General features: G+C 33.5%; 1 pseudogene; it reads left to right on the top strand.

Annotated features, from left to right (window-relative positions):
• On the top strand, nt 1-9,165 carry LOC138310781 (uncharacterized; annotated as a pseudogene).
• Nucleotides 9,166-15,291: the final 6,126 nt, after the last annotated feature.

Below are 15,291 nucleotides of genomic sequence, written 5' to 3'. Positions count from 1 at the left end.
ATATTTGTAATGTCAGAAAGAAAGATTGGTCATTTAAAACAATTAAATATTAATAAAGAAAATGTGTTCATCAATGTTGTATACAGTATATTATGTGTATTTTGCTTCCTGCCAGTTGAAGAGTTATTGCTGAAGTACTCAAACCGAAATCTAACATACAAAGAAATATCTTATGCCCTAAAGAAGCGTTATGGATTATGTATAAGGTTCGTTTTATTTCTTTATACAATTGATATCTCATTGTATTTAATCTACTGTCCCATTGTGTCATCTCAATGTAGTAAATAGATCTTTTTATCACAAGTTATCGATATCATATGTTCATCATAGTAATCATGTTATTATATCTCATATTTTACATGTACAGTGTATATTGCCGACAGTCTTGTTGATATCGCATTGTATTTTATCTAATGTCCCATTAGTTATCAAAATGTGCAATATATATACAGGTATAACTATTACAAAATTGTATACTAATATAGAACATATGTGATCATTATAAATGTTTATATTAATTTGTATTTACCATTCTTTGTGATAATTGTTTTCTGTATGACAAATTAGGAATTATCATGTACAATTACTTACAAAATACTAACAGAAAATCATATCTATATAGATTTTGAGTAAATAATATTGTGATTAATACGTTTTGTTAATTACAATGATGTAAAGTAACATATTAATTATATTATCATGTCTTCCTATTATTAATAAGATAAAACATATTCCTTTTTTATGAAATGTATTACACTTACAAAAATATATGATTTTGATTAGTCACGACGCAATAAGGAAACGACTAAAAAAGATTGGCAGTCCCTCAAGAAGAGGACCGACAATCAACACACAGGATGAAGTAACACAAGCAATACAGGTATAAAACATGTTCATTCGGCTTCATAACCTTTTCATGATTAGACCACTGTACATACATTTTCAAAATTCATATTCAAAAGAAAGACGTCTATCATAGTGATAAAATTGAATTTTGTAATGTCTAGTCTGTTGAGCCATGCCACACGGGTTGGTTAATATATCACGAGACTCAAATTGTGGCGTCACTATTAATTATGACGTCAACTATATAAATAAGTACCAATAGACGGAAACGTAACAAAATTATTCATGAAATTGTTATCCACTGTACCACATTTATATTTGACGTATTACAGGCTGAAATATTGGAACATCCAGTGACTGTTGGCTACAGACATATGACGTATACTTTACGTCATAAAGGAATTCATGTCCGCAGGTATGTATGTAAGTACTTGTATAAGCATTTATTGATTGAAAAGAAAAAGATAAGTAACTGGATTTTTCAGGTCATTTGACTTAACCCTTGAGTGAATTACACCCATATTTGGCGTGAAACATCAGTGGAGAAGGACCATCATATTTTATATAAATGAGTTAGGTCCGAGTCCTTGGGGCAGAGGGTGGGGCCCCAAAAGAGCAAATTTTCTTCATTTCAGCCTTAAAATCTTACCCCTCCTTCATCCTTGGATGGATGGCAACCAAATTTGGTTTGAATTATTGTTAGGAAAATGCAATCATATATTATACAATTGAGCCTGCTCCGACCCTTTATTTTAGCTTTAAAAACCTACTCCTCTTTAACCCTTGGATAGATTTCATTCATATTTGGTGTGAAATATTATTGGGGAAGGACAATCATATTTAATATAAACGAGTTAGGTTCGATCCCTTAGGACAGAGGGGCAGGGCTCAGAAGAGGGAACTTTGATGAAAGTGTGCTTTAAAATCCTTCTCCTCGTTAACCCTTACAACCATATTTGATGCGAAAAATCATTAGGGAGGACACTCATATTTTATAAAGGACCAAGGTTAGACCCATGGGGATAGAACGACAGGGGTTCTAAATCGGAGCTTTGCTGAAAGGCTTTAAAATCTTACTCCTCCTTATCCTTGAATGGGTTACAACTATATATGTCGTGGATCATCTGTAGAAACAAATTATTGAAATGAATGACCTTGACGACCATTCAACTTCAAAGGAGTCAAATAAGCTAAAATATTTAGGCAACTTCTTGTGAATAACTAAGAGGCCTAGAGACTTGATATTTGGCCTGCAGCAAACTAGGATATAGGGCTACCAAGTTTGTTAAACAAATGACCTTTACCTATTTTAGAAACTTACATATTCAACAAAGGAGTTTCTTGTATTGCTTTGATTAGTTGTTAACCACTACTTTATACTGTGACTTTACTGTTTTGTGCCATAAGTCAGATGACTATTACGGCCCATGGGCCTCTTGTTTTATACTTCGATATTCTTTTTCGTCTTCTTTTACCAAAGATTTGGTCCATCAGTAGTTGTTGGAACTTAGCATATCATGCTAAAGAGGTCTACATGCGACTTTTTTCCCCAATCGATTTGTCAGCCACCAGGCCACTATTCCCACGGCTTCTGATTGGTCATTTAACGTTTGACAATTTAAAAACTGTTACTTTCACATATTTCAGTGAATATTGCGATTAAAGGGATTGTGAGGGATGCCAAAGATAATGGTACGCTTTTCAGAAGCCTCCGTTGCCATGGTAAGGGAATAGATGCTTCTGATTGGTCAACGTTATATATTGTCTGATTTCAGCTAAAATCATTATGTAAGATATGAGCCGATTTTAGTGTAATCTGTTATTCAAGGATTGTGAAGGATGTTTTTTTCCAATAAGCGTGTTTTATTTTTTTACAGAGACACTGTCATGAAAATAATGAAAGAAATTGATCCCGAAGGAGTGGAATTTCGACGCAAACGGAGGATTCGACGAAGGATTTATCGTTCACTTGGTCCGAATTACACGTGGCATGTAGATGGGTGAGTTAATGATAGCGCTATAACATTTCGATTGTTGACTTTGTTAGGAGTTGAATTTGTTTTGAGTTGTGTTGTACTATGGATATAAGACTTCACGTTAAGTGCCTTTTGTATTTGCAGTTATACACATTCCAATCTGATTAAAACCAGCTCTTCAATACGCTTATGCTAAACGTATTGAAGAGCTGGTTTTAATCAGATTGTACACATTCTAGTTGATTTGCAATTAAAAAAAATCAATTTTCCTTCTTCCCAACGTCTTCATTGTTTGGCCTTCGCTTGAGCATTCATTCCTGTTAGGAAGGCTCTGGTAAGATTCAGTGACATAACACTATAAAAAGGCAAAAGTGCCAATATACAAAAAGACATAACACTAATATATCGCAGTCTCTCAGAACACACACCTTGCACTTCACACACGTAATACTCACTTATATGGGAAGTAGTCAGTTAATAGCACTGAATGATAATATGAAGTAAATATAATAAATCAAACCAAACCACTAATGTTTTGTTTAACAAACGAATATGCATTAGTTTTACTTGTAAAATGCAGCATTGAATAACATTTTAGTTTGTCCTTTTTAAGCTCACCTTGGCATTAAGCGTTGTCCGTCCATTACTAATTCACATAAAAATAGCCATAACGTGAGCATTGGCGAGCAAATGTTGAAACTTCGAAACTAGTTTCATTAAAGTTCATGCAAATAAGACAAATTTAAGATGTTTGTATGACAAAGCTATAACAACCATTATTTCAACATTTGGTACTGCAAAATCCCGCGGAGACTCACTTCCTTGGAATCCTGATGTTACGTCATTTTTCCTGGTGTCACTTTATTGTATATGTCAAGACGTCAAAGTTGATGTCCTGCTCAGCACAGCCAATGAAATTTGCTCCTGTTGTTATACTTCACTAGTGGCATATGTAATTTCCTGGGCGAAATAACTGATTACGGGCTGATTATATGAATGTGTACATGTCTATACACTTGATATGAATACGTGTGATTTATATTCTGATGCGATGTGACAAACTACAGATACTTTTATCTGTAGACATCCTCAATACTCAAGGGGTTTCTATAATTGACATTATATCCACCCCTGGACTATCTCATAGTATACTGATGGTGGCTCAGCAGAACAAATCTTCAACAATCACAGGCCTGCAAACATTTCCTTCCAAAACGACAAAGAGAGCGGCGCCCAAATTCAAAGCCAAATCGTCAATTACAGTGTACCGTAATACCGATCATTTGATGAACATCAAAGGACTAAGTTACCTGTTCTGTTGCCTCCAGTTTTAATATGAGATAGCCCAGGGGTAGATATAAACGACTGTTACAGTAATCCCTGGAGTATCAAGGATGATCTGATCATCTGAAGATGGTATCATTTCATTAAAATTTTGTTTCAGGTACGATAAGTTGAAGCCATTTGGATTCGCCATACATGGTTGCATAGACGGGTGAGTATCAGAAGAATTTGCCAAGTATTCAATATTATAATGTTTTTGTTCTATTTGGTTATATTAAGAACATGTCCGACGCTCCATCCACCTTTCATCATGTATTCTACTACTGTATTTAAATGATAAATTATTACTAAATTAAATTATTATAAATTATTATAGAAATGAAACTAAAAACTTTCTTTTGTTCAGGTTTTTCTCGGAGAGTGATGTGGTTAAAAGTAGGCCCAACAAATAACAACCCTGGGGTTGTTGCAGCTCATTACGTTGAGTGTGTGGATCTGCTGAAAGGTCAGTCTAGTTTTAATTCTTCACAAAAGAATGTATCGTAAGATATAAATTGTACAGTTCCCATGTCGTATCTGTAACTTAGCTAAACACGAAATGATTTTGTCGATAGTCGAGCTTTTATACAATAATAAAATAAATTTAAAAAAAATAATAATCCTATTAAACATACCATACCCATTTATAACATTTAAGTCTGCGCACAAATTGTGGTGATTTAAAAAAATATCATTTAGGTTGTCCTAGGATTTTACAGGCAGATCCAGGAACTGAAAATGTTATCCTTGGAGCAATTCAGTGTGTATTAAGACAAGATGATCATGATGTTTATGCAGGAGAAAGAAGCTTTCGGACTGTACGATCTGTTTTTAACCAAGTGAGTATAACAAGAAGACAAAAACATGGTTTAATTACTATTAATACCGAAAACGCAGTTTTCAAATGCTTCAGGGCGTTTTTTATACAACCTTCAAAATGTCCCAATACATGTATACTCTTTCCGAATAGAATAACAAACCTTTGCAATTTAAACATAAATGCCACTTGCATGATGATCAATGTCTTGTGCTTTAATGGTATCTTATTCGAAATTTCCAATTAGCGTTGTTGTTCAAATCAAAAGATAAGGTCTTACTTACAAGACACATTAACATTATATCAAAATTCAGATTTCCATTGTCGCATTTTTCCCCAGAGAATCGAAGCATGATGGAGTATGTTTAGGAGGCACGAGTCTCAGTGGTGGATGGACCTCTTTAAGGGTCTCGAATTGTTTGGATCATTTGACCGGAGGAGTACCATTGACATGTAATTATATATTATTTGTCCTGAAACAGAACATGCAGTCGATGTTCATCATTCATTATCTTTTGGCAATGCTGCACATTATTGTAATTGATTATATTTTACTTTATATTCCATTTAGATATTGTTTGCGGTATTGTTTTATGCCGCTTCTGCAGGAGAATCTCGACATGTTAAAATTTCAATGGAACAGCCACCATATCAGTAAAAGTCGACGCGCAACCTGTCCCGGAGGGCGCCCTTTTATGCTATTTGATTGTCCAGAGTTAACAGGTAAAATTGCTTTCAATTTTTTTTTATTTAGTATACAATTTTGTATTAAACACGTATATTGTATATCATTAGTTATGAGCATATCATCAGATAACCAGTTTATGTTCACTAGTTTTTAAGTACCTCAACTTTATATTCTAACAGTGCTGAGACAACAACCATAGTTGACTATTTTCACATCTTCTGATGACAAAATATATCCCAAATCAAACTTTTCTCACTCCCTGTTGGTGAAGAAAATAACTTTCCTGAACATCTTTCCCAATCTTAATATAATGAGACCCAACGTTATTTTCTGAATACCGCCTAAGCACTGGATCAACTCAACATGGTAATGGAACAAGGTCTTGACCTTTACTCACCATTATTCCGGGGAGTTGTTTCCAGACCGGAAGTTTCAGTTGCGTTCAGTACATGGTTACAACACTTTTTGTAACGACGAACATGTTCACTTGATTTCTTAGAGGATTTACTCATTGTGAAGTCATTTCGGTAATAAAGCTGAAGTCGTTTCGGTAGGCTACATTGTACGGTCGTTTCGGGACACATAGAAAAGTCATTTCGGTACTTTTGTGTAGTTTCGGTAGGGTTACTTTATGACAAAATAATGTTATTTCTACCAGAGATTTACAACAAACACATTCATTTTACAATTATTTTGCCTTTATCAGCGATATAGATGTATACTATTTACGTCACTGCCTCTGGCACAATTGGAAAATGACGAAATAATGTTATTTCTACCAGAGATTTACAACAAACATATTTATTTTACAATTATTTTGCCTTTATCAGGGATATGTATGTATACTATTTACGTCACTGCCTTTCGCACAATAAGAAAAATGTGGTTTTCTCGAGATCTGTTCATAACTTTCACTACGAATATACTTGTGTTTAAAAAAAATCCCAAGTGTGTCAATTTATTATATTGATATATATATAAAATATTCATGTAGCAACCAAAACGCATGTTATCAGTTCGCTTTCTCAAAAATTATTATTTCATGTTTATGTAAAGATCGTCAGTTATCTCTGATATCATACACTAATTTAGTTTACGGCAAATTTGGCATACTTGTAGCAAATTACCTACCCTCGGGCCAGGTGAGCTAAAAAGTACATAAAGGAAAATTATGTAAATATTATGAGCTGAAAGTGTAGACAATTCACTATAAGTACACCAAACCTGGTTGAAATCCGGTGATAGATCAGGAAAAATTAATGAAAAAAGTATATATACATAGAATATATAAGGAAAAACAATCATTACAAATACCAAGGAATCGTCTTTGCGAATACTTTTGGCACCTAGCTGTTTTAATGGTAAAAGATGCATCGAATGTATTGTGTTGTCGAAAGACTTTAAACACGTGTAGTAACTTACAAGATATGGACTAAATCCCGATCTCGAGTACTAGTTAATCGGTAAGAGAATGCAAAATGCTTACATTTCTTGATTTTTTTAAAAAATAAATATACTGTAATTCATTTTTCTTATTGTCCTATTTATAACAGGAATATTTGCAGCATATTGATCATCGTATTTCTATAGGTTTATAACAAGAAGATTAAAAGGTAGTGTATTTGACACGAACCAAGAACGTATATGTCTCACTTATAAATCTTTGACACGAACACATGCAATATAAGTATGGCTTTTGCGACTAGACTTGATGTTTACATGTTAGTCAATTATAATTACCACCTGATTGGAAAGGCGTGTTCCTTATTTGTTACTGAATCTGTGCTCCATGCGATTAAGCTCAGATTTATTTTTGTTACCAAACCGAAGCAAATGATAGGCAATATGTTGCTATAAAGAAATCTTAAGTAATATTTTGAAATCACGTTTATTTACTTTCCGTCCTTATATTTTGGAATAACCAGAAATGAATACCTATCACTGTAAAATCTACTTAAATTTGATGCATACTCCGTATGAACGGAGAAGATTGCTGTAAAATCTTGCGTGCAAAATTGGAAATTAAAGCTCAGATATGTCACTGTCTGATGCACGTTCATGTCTTCTTATCAGTTCTACCGCAACAAAACATTGTTAAAATAACCTAAATGGAGTTTGCATCTACGAGTGTGTTATAAAAGTTTCGATTATTAGTTTACAATAAAATTCGTTACAAGAAATGAAAAACATATTAAAATAAAGTGATTCTATCAGCAACTTTATCAAAAGTTGTATTTATCGGCGCATTTCAAGTTATGAGATATTGTGGAAATGTCAAACAATGTTCAGGAGGATCATGATATTAATGAAAACCAAAAGAAAAAGGGCACATAATATTGTATATTAAAGATTCGTATTTCCTTTTCCTTTCAAACTTTATTGTTAGTCCCTTTACAAAATACATTGTGTAGAGAAACATATTTACATTCAATAAATCCAACATAGATAGGGGACAAATGATAAAACTTTTTAAACAAAACTTTGATAATTTACATAAATCTCTTAAAGAGTGGAGTTCATAAGCTGTGGAAATTTAATCATATTTGATCTCGTGCAGTAGTACTCTTTAACACATAATTTTCTAAGGTCAAATATGGACACTTTCATAAATACTGCATATGAGTCAGTTTCACAAGATGCGTTGTAAAATAATCTAGATTATTTTTTTAGCCCAAATGGTGTGTTGATGTTAACTTATACGATTTTGATATTGGTTAATGCAGTATTACAGCGGTTTATAGTATTGTAATATCAACAAAGGGGCATATGCCATATATCAATTTCATTGCACTTCCAAATTCAGTGTGACAACACCAATCAAAGATACCGTATCAAACAACCATATTTTTCTTCACTATACTTCATTTAGTTTATTTTTCAAAACTCATTATTACAAATAAAGTTCAATAAGTATGGTTCAAATATTGGTTTCGTTTTCTGAATTACTTCAGCTACGTATCTTTTTGAGGACTTGAGTTCCGATATTTTTGACGATGTTATAAAAACATTCATAGAAGTAATTCAGAAATGCGTTTAAGTGATTCCAGAAAATAGTAATTAAGTAATTTATCCTTGCAACTAAAACGCAAAATTTGTTTCAGGTTCCAAAGACTGTCTTTCTTCAGTATCTGAAGACGATATCCAATGGGCTATGTCCGAATGTCTGTCCGATACCAGGAGTGGATCCCAAGAGTTTGATTCATTAGCACTAAGTGAATTTCTAGCGCAAAACTGGCTGGATGCCTCGGATGTCGATATTGCATTAAACCAATATCTTCATTTACGTACCATCAGTAGCGGAGAACAGACATAGAATAATCGAACAGCAAGGGTATAGTCCGTGCTCAAGTATTAGTATATCTTAAGACATGGATAAAATCTAATGTTGATGACATCGAATACGAACTTCAAATTAAGAAAGAAAAATACTATATTGTATCGTAATTTTGGAATTAAATGTTGAAGCCATTAGATTTATTTCATTACTAGTGAATACTTATCGGAAAGAGTATTATCATTATAGTTCAAAGTGAAACAAATGCGTTCTTATTTATATACATTTGTCTTCGACAAGTTTTGTTTCTTTCTTTAATACATTGACAAAAAACATTTCCAGTCTATCGGTGTTTTATCTTAATTGCTTGTTAGTTAAATAATCAGTTATAGATTCATATTTATATCGTCATGCAAGCGTAGACGAGAAGCTATATTGCTGAACATAATACAAACATTTAAAATTGTATGATTTGTTTGTTTTATAACATTTCATTTGTAATGTAAAGACATTAATGAGACTCCTTTCAGATTTGTACAATATCAACTTCGTAAATTTTCTTTTCACTTCTTTTCAAACTTCAACAACCAAAATCCAAGATGGCAGCCTGGTGGCCATCTTGTTGACCAATTGGTTCCAAAACGCAACATGTCCAACTAAGGCCTAAGGGAAAGAAACATGAAATTTGGGAACGATCACTTCAGTACTTTTTGAGAAATAGCGATAACAATCTTTAACAATAAAAATCCAAGATGGCTGCTCTTGTTGACCGATTGGTACCAAAACGCAATAGGCACAATTTAGACCCGACATACGAAATTTGAGAATGATCCCTTCAGTACATTCTGAGAAATAGCGATAACAAGAATTGTTAACGGACAGACGGAAGGACGAACCACAGACGAAAAGCAATTTGAATAGCCCACCATATGATGATGGTAGGCAAATAAAAGATTTCTAGCAGATTTTGAATTTTTCAGTATATCAAGAAATATGACGACAGACGATTGGTGCAACATGACGCATAGCATTATAATATGACCGATACTACCCCTTATAATCATTAACACTATACCAACAAGCTGATTACGTAATGTTTTATTGTGGAAACAATTGAAAGGCAATACAGACATACACATGCAATCTATACATTTTTTCATATGACATGCATAACGTTTCTATAGTAATAGGCGCATTATCAATACTTAAAATTCTGTGATGTAGTTTACTTTATAACTGGGAAACTGCATTGTTAAACACATCCATTGTTTTGACAAGTGGTTTGATGTTAATGTAATTTAATGGGACTGATACACGTACGTAAATACATTCTAGATATCATGAACACTTAAGGGTATATCGTAAATATTTAGGAGCAAGAGAAAATCCCCAAATTATTTCAAAACTCGATATCCAATTGGATGTATATGATAAAATGGCGAGCAAGAATTTAATTAATCTGTGCCATTAACAATTGATGACCTACATGATACATTATGCAGATTTTTTATCTAAGCTGACATAGACACATAAAAAGTATGAAAGATTGTTGAAATTCTGTACCATTGTTTAGTTAGATTTGAACAAAAATATTTGGGATTAAATTTAAACAGACAACAACGAGATAATGAAAGTTAATATCGATAAAAAAATAACAATAATTGTACCATTTCCTTTCGTAAACATGTTGGTCAAAGGGAATACACATCTTAACTCTACGAGGCTATAAATTCATCCCTATATATTTACATTCTGAGTGTTTCGTCACTATATGAATCAACCAACTGACGAAAACAAACATTTGCCTATGACAACACTATGAATACACTATGAATACAACGATTCTTGTCCTATAATCAGCTGATTCAAACAATACGCCAGTTTCATATCAATAAAAAATAGTCCCCCACAAAATTTTAATGTAAAATCTCTAATGTGTTGTTTGTTGATAAAGAATCAACTAAGGTTTACTGCAATATGTCAATCAAATCTTATTTTAACTATACATTCTTGTTTATCGGTTGTCATTTGCAAAAAAGGTCGACCGGAAAGCGGAAGATTGAAAACGCGACGTTGTTGAACGGCTTTTCCATCCAGCTGTTCCATAAATCTCGTTTCTCGTCGTATATGGGTGTCATAATTTTTAGTATAATTTAATAACCTTTTATAATATTTTTTTCATAAATTATTCTTATGAAAATATATGGATTGAATGTATTTTTCTAATTTTCATTGCGCTTATGGAAAGCAGAAACTATCAACATATTTTTCCGAGGATCGCTAACGCGCTCCACAGGATACGTAGATAGCTTCTACTATTCATAGCCGCTTTAAAAATTAGAACAAAATACATTCAACCCTATTTATTTCTAAATTATTGTTCATAAGAATCTGAATAAACAACTACTTTTTGAGGAGTTATGTTTTCAGTGATCGAAATCGAAATTGTTTGGTATAAGAGGAATCAATCCTACATAGGTCATAATATCTTGTCATATATTTCCATCTGCTACAGTTCTATTACTCTTAGTTTGATTTGTATTTCGAAGTATTTCTAAACAAGGAGCATAAACACACATTAACTCGGGTGGCCCCTGGCCTTATGCTGTTTTCGCTCATCTCTGCTAAAAAAATTCAAGGAATTTCAAATAATATTTCCTTATAATGACAAATCAGTTAAAATGAACGGCTTTCCCTCTATATCAGGGGTATGCCAAAATTCAAGTGCCATCCTATAATTTTGAAAAAAGCATCGTAAGTTTATAAAAGTGTTGATTTCAATTGCTCTGTACTATTTGTTTCTAAAGTAGCATGTAAAATCATTGTAGAAGTTAATTTTCATTGTTTTAGAACATTTTTTTTCATAAAGTAGGTCAAAGTGACCTAATTTTGCAATAATCATATTCAGCATTGAAAAGTAATCATAATTGTTAATTTCAATTGCTCTGTATTATATGTTTCTTAAGAAAGTTGCTGTGAGCTAATTGTGCATTATCCATAAAATAATTGCATTGAATATTAAGGTCACATGTCGAATCAGTCATTAATTTTTATCAAAATTAATTTTAATTAAAGTTAATTTTATTGATCAATCTGGTCATGACCAGTTACATACTTTTTTCATTAACATAATTACATGTACATGTACGCAGACCCGATTAGTGTTGGCCATGATTAATATGGGGCCCTATTCCAGGTCCCAGCTGCCCTTTATCCAATTAGATACATAGTCATTCTTATCAGATGTGTGAACGGTACACCATGAACACCAAAACACTAGAAGTATGGTTAGTTTTACATAAACCAGATGACTATTAATGACACTAAATACATGTAGTTATGAGATAAGGGAGATAACTCCTATAGCTTTTTTTTATCAATACATGCTATGAAGGTCATATTATTGATTTAGGTTATAGAACTTTCTAGAATATAATCATGTATAAACAAATATGTTTGTAAACATGTTGATTTTAAGTAGAGATCTAGAATGATCTATTTCCAGAAAGTTATGTGTGTTTACTTGTTTACAATTTTTAGTTAGATATTTCTAGAAGTAGGAGGTTCTCCAATATTCTTGAATTACGGTTTAGCTATATATACTCCAGCTGCCCAAGGCTAATCAGAACTGTAATGAGACCTGTAATAAGACATATCAAGAATTGTACAGCGCCATATAAGATTCTATTGGGAGAGCTATTGTGACTTTATCTGTGGATTATTACAACACTTTGTTTGGATTTATTCATATTGCCTGGAACTTTACAAATCATCGGGGGACATTCAATTTCCTTGTGGATTTGTGATTATTGTTAATTTGAAACCTGGAAGGATCAAGGATTATACCAGGACATTCACATACAGATAAGTAACACTTTAAATCATCGTACTACTCTTGTACCACCACCAATTACTTTAGATATTGTAAACCATCTCTGTATAATATTGTATATATAATTAAATTGTGTTTTGAATTTAGCTGCTGGTTTCTCCTTTCTGTTATTCGTTAATGTAACAGAATTGGGGGCTCGTGTCCGAGATCGATATTCAATTTGTGAAATCTAACTTTGAAAAATTAATTAAGAAATTTTCAAAATTTGTGTACAAACTTTGAGTTTACATTTGAAACCAACAGCTAGATAAATATGACTACTATGCAGGTAGAACAGTTTGTTAAAGCGCCATCCCTGGAAGTTCTTTTGCAAGTTAGTAAGAAGGATTTACTGTTATTGGGTAAACATTTAGGCCTTACTATCAAAACTAATTTGAGGAAAGCTGAAATTAGGAATGTAATTATAAGATATTTTGTTGACAATGGCAAATTTGACTCTAGTGCATTAGATAGTATAGAGGAAACAGTCAGTTCAGAAATTCAAATTAGACAAATGGAACTTGAACATGAAATGAAACTAAGACAAATGGAAATAGATAAAGAGAAAGAAATGAGAGAAAGAGAAATAGAAAAGGAGTTAAGAGAAAAAGAAATTGAGAAAGAATTAAAAGAAAAAGAGAGAGATCAGATGTTAGAGCTAGAGAAGCAAAAAATTCAAGCTGAAACAGAACTTAGAATTAAAGAATTAGAACTAGCTTCTCAAGACAGTTCAAGTAATCCAACTTTTAGGGGTTTACAAGGAAACAGAGGTTTTGATGTCAGTAGAAACATTAGGTTAGTTCCTCCTTTTCAAGAGAAAGAAGTTGACAAGTATTTTCTGCATTTTGAGAAAATAGCTGATAGTATGAAATGGCCTGAAGATAAGCTTACAATGCTTCTTCAAAGTGTCTTGATTGGTAAAGCTAGAGACATTTATTCTTCTTTATCTGTAGATGAGATTTCAAATTACCAAGTAGTCAAGAAAGCTATTTTGAAAGCTTATGAGTTAGTTCCTGAGGCTTACCGCCAGAAATTTCGAAACTCAAGAAAGAGAGATGAACAAACTCATGTAGAATTTGCCAGAGAAAAGGAACAATTATTTAATAGGTGGTGTGATTCTAAAGAAATTGATGAGGATTTCGGTAAATTGAGGCAATTATTGTTGATAGAGGAGTTTAAACGTTGTGTCCACACAAACATAAAAACTCATTTAGATGAGAGAAAAGTTGAAACACTTAGTGAAGCAGCTACAATGGCTGATGATTACGCTCTCACCCACAAAGGCTCATTTGTTAAAAACAGTTCTCAAGACAAAAACAGTACCACAGGTACTAGTAAATTTGGTCAGCCTAGGAACCCAACCTTTAGTGGCCCTTCCAACGACAAACCTAAATTAGGTGATAAAACTAAGTCTGCTTCTAAAACAGATGATAGGGTAGGTGTGGGGTCTCCTTCTGGTCCTGTTTGTAATTACTGCAAGAAAGTAGGGCATGTTATGTCTGAATGTTATTCTCTCCAGCGTAAGGAGCAAAGGCGTAAACAGTCAGTTCCTTCTGTGTTAGCTATGTCAAAGCCTAGTCAGAAACTTAGTGATATTGTGGAAGATTCTAAAGTGTCTGTTGAGATTAAGAGCTCAGAGTCTGATAGTGTCTTGGAGAAGTACTCTCCCTTCATTTCTGAAGGTTTTGTTTCACTTACTAGTGATATTACCAACTTGAAACCTGTGAAGATTTTGCGAGATACTGGGGCTTCTCATTCTTTGATATTAGATGGCGTAGTGCCTTTGTCTGAGGAGACCTCATCTGGTAGTAGTGTTTTGCTTCAAGGTGTAGAGTTAGGTTTTGTTAATGTGCCTCTCCATTCTTTTATTTAAAGTCAGACTTGGTTACTGGGCCTGTCACCATTGGTGTTAGACCGGAACTTCCAATAGAGGGCGTGTCGCTCATTTTAGGCAATGACTTGGCTGGAGAGAAAGTTAGGGTAGATCCCTTAGTGTCCAGTATCCCTGATAAAACAGATGATGCTGAGATTATTCAACAGGAATTTCCTGGTATTTTCCCTTCTTGTGCTGTAACTCGTTCAATGAGTAAGAAGGTTTCTGATGTTGCAGTAGTTGAGGATCATTATAGTCCAGGGTTAGGTGACACTTTCTTGGCTCATGATATAGAGGATGTCGGGAGCAAGTGTGATCTTTTGAGCAATCCTGTAGACTTTGATAGTGATAGAGTTGTTCCTAACAAGGGTACTTCTTTGTCTGACATGATGAGCAAATCATCTTTGTCTAGAGAGGAGCTTATAGTAGAACAGGAGAAAGATCCTGAAATCTCCTTATTGTGTAATCGGGCTTTGAGTGAGGAAGAGGCTGAGAAAGTCCCGGTTTGTTACTTCCGTCAGTCAGGTGTGTTGATGATGCGCAAGTGGCGCCCCCTGATGTGTCTCTCGAGGAAGACTGGAAGGTTGTCAATCAAATAGTTGTCCCACCGAGGTATAGGCAAG

This window comes from Argopecten irradians, chromosome 1, assembly GCF_041381155.1.
Source record: "Argopecten irradians isolate NY chromosome 1, Ai_NY, whole genome shotgun sequence".
NCBI classification, from domain to species: Eukaryota; Metazoa; Mollusca; class Bivalvia; order Pectinida; family Pectinidae; genus Argopecten; species Argopecten irradians.
The sequence above is the reverse complement of the archived record's forward strand: the minus strand, read 5'-3'. Positions and strand labels throughout refer to the sequence as shown.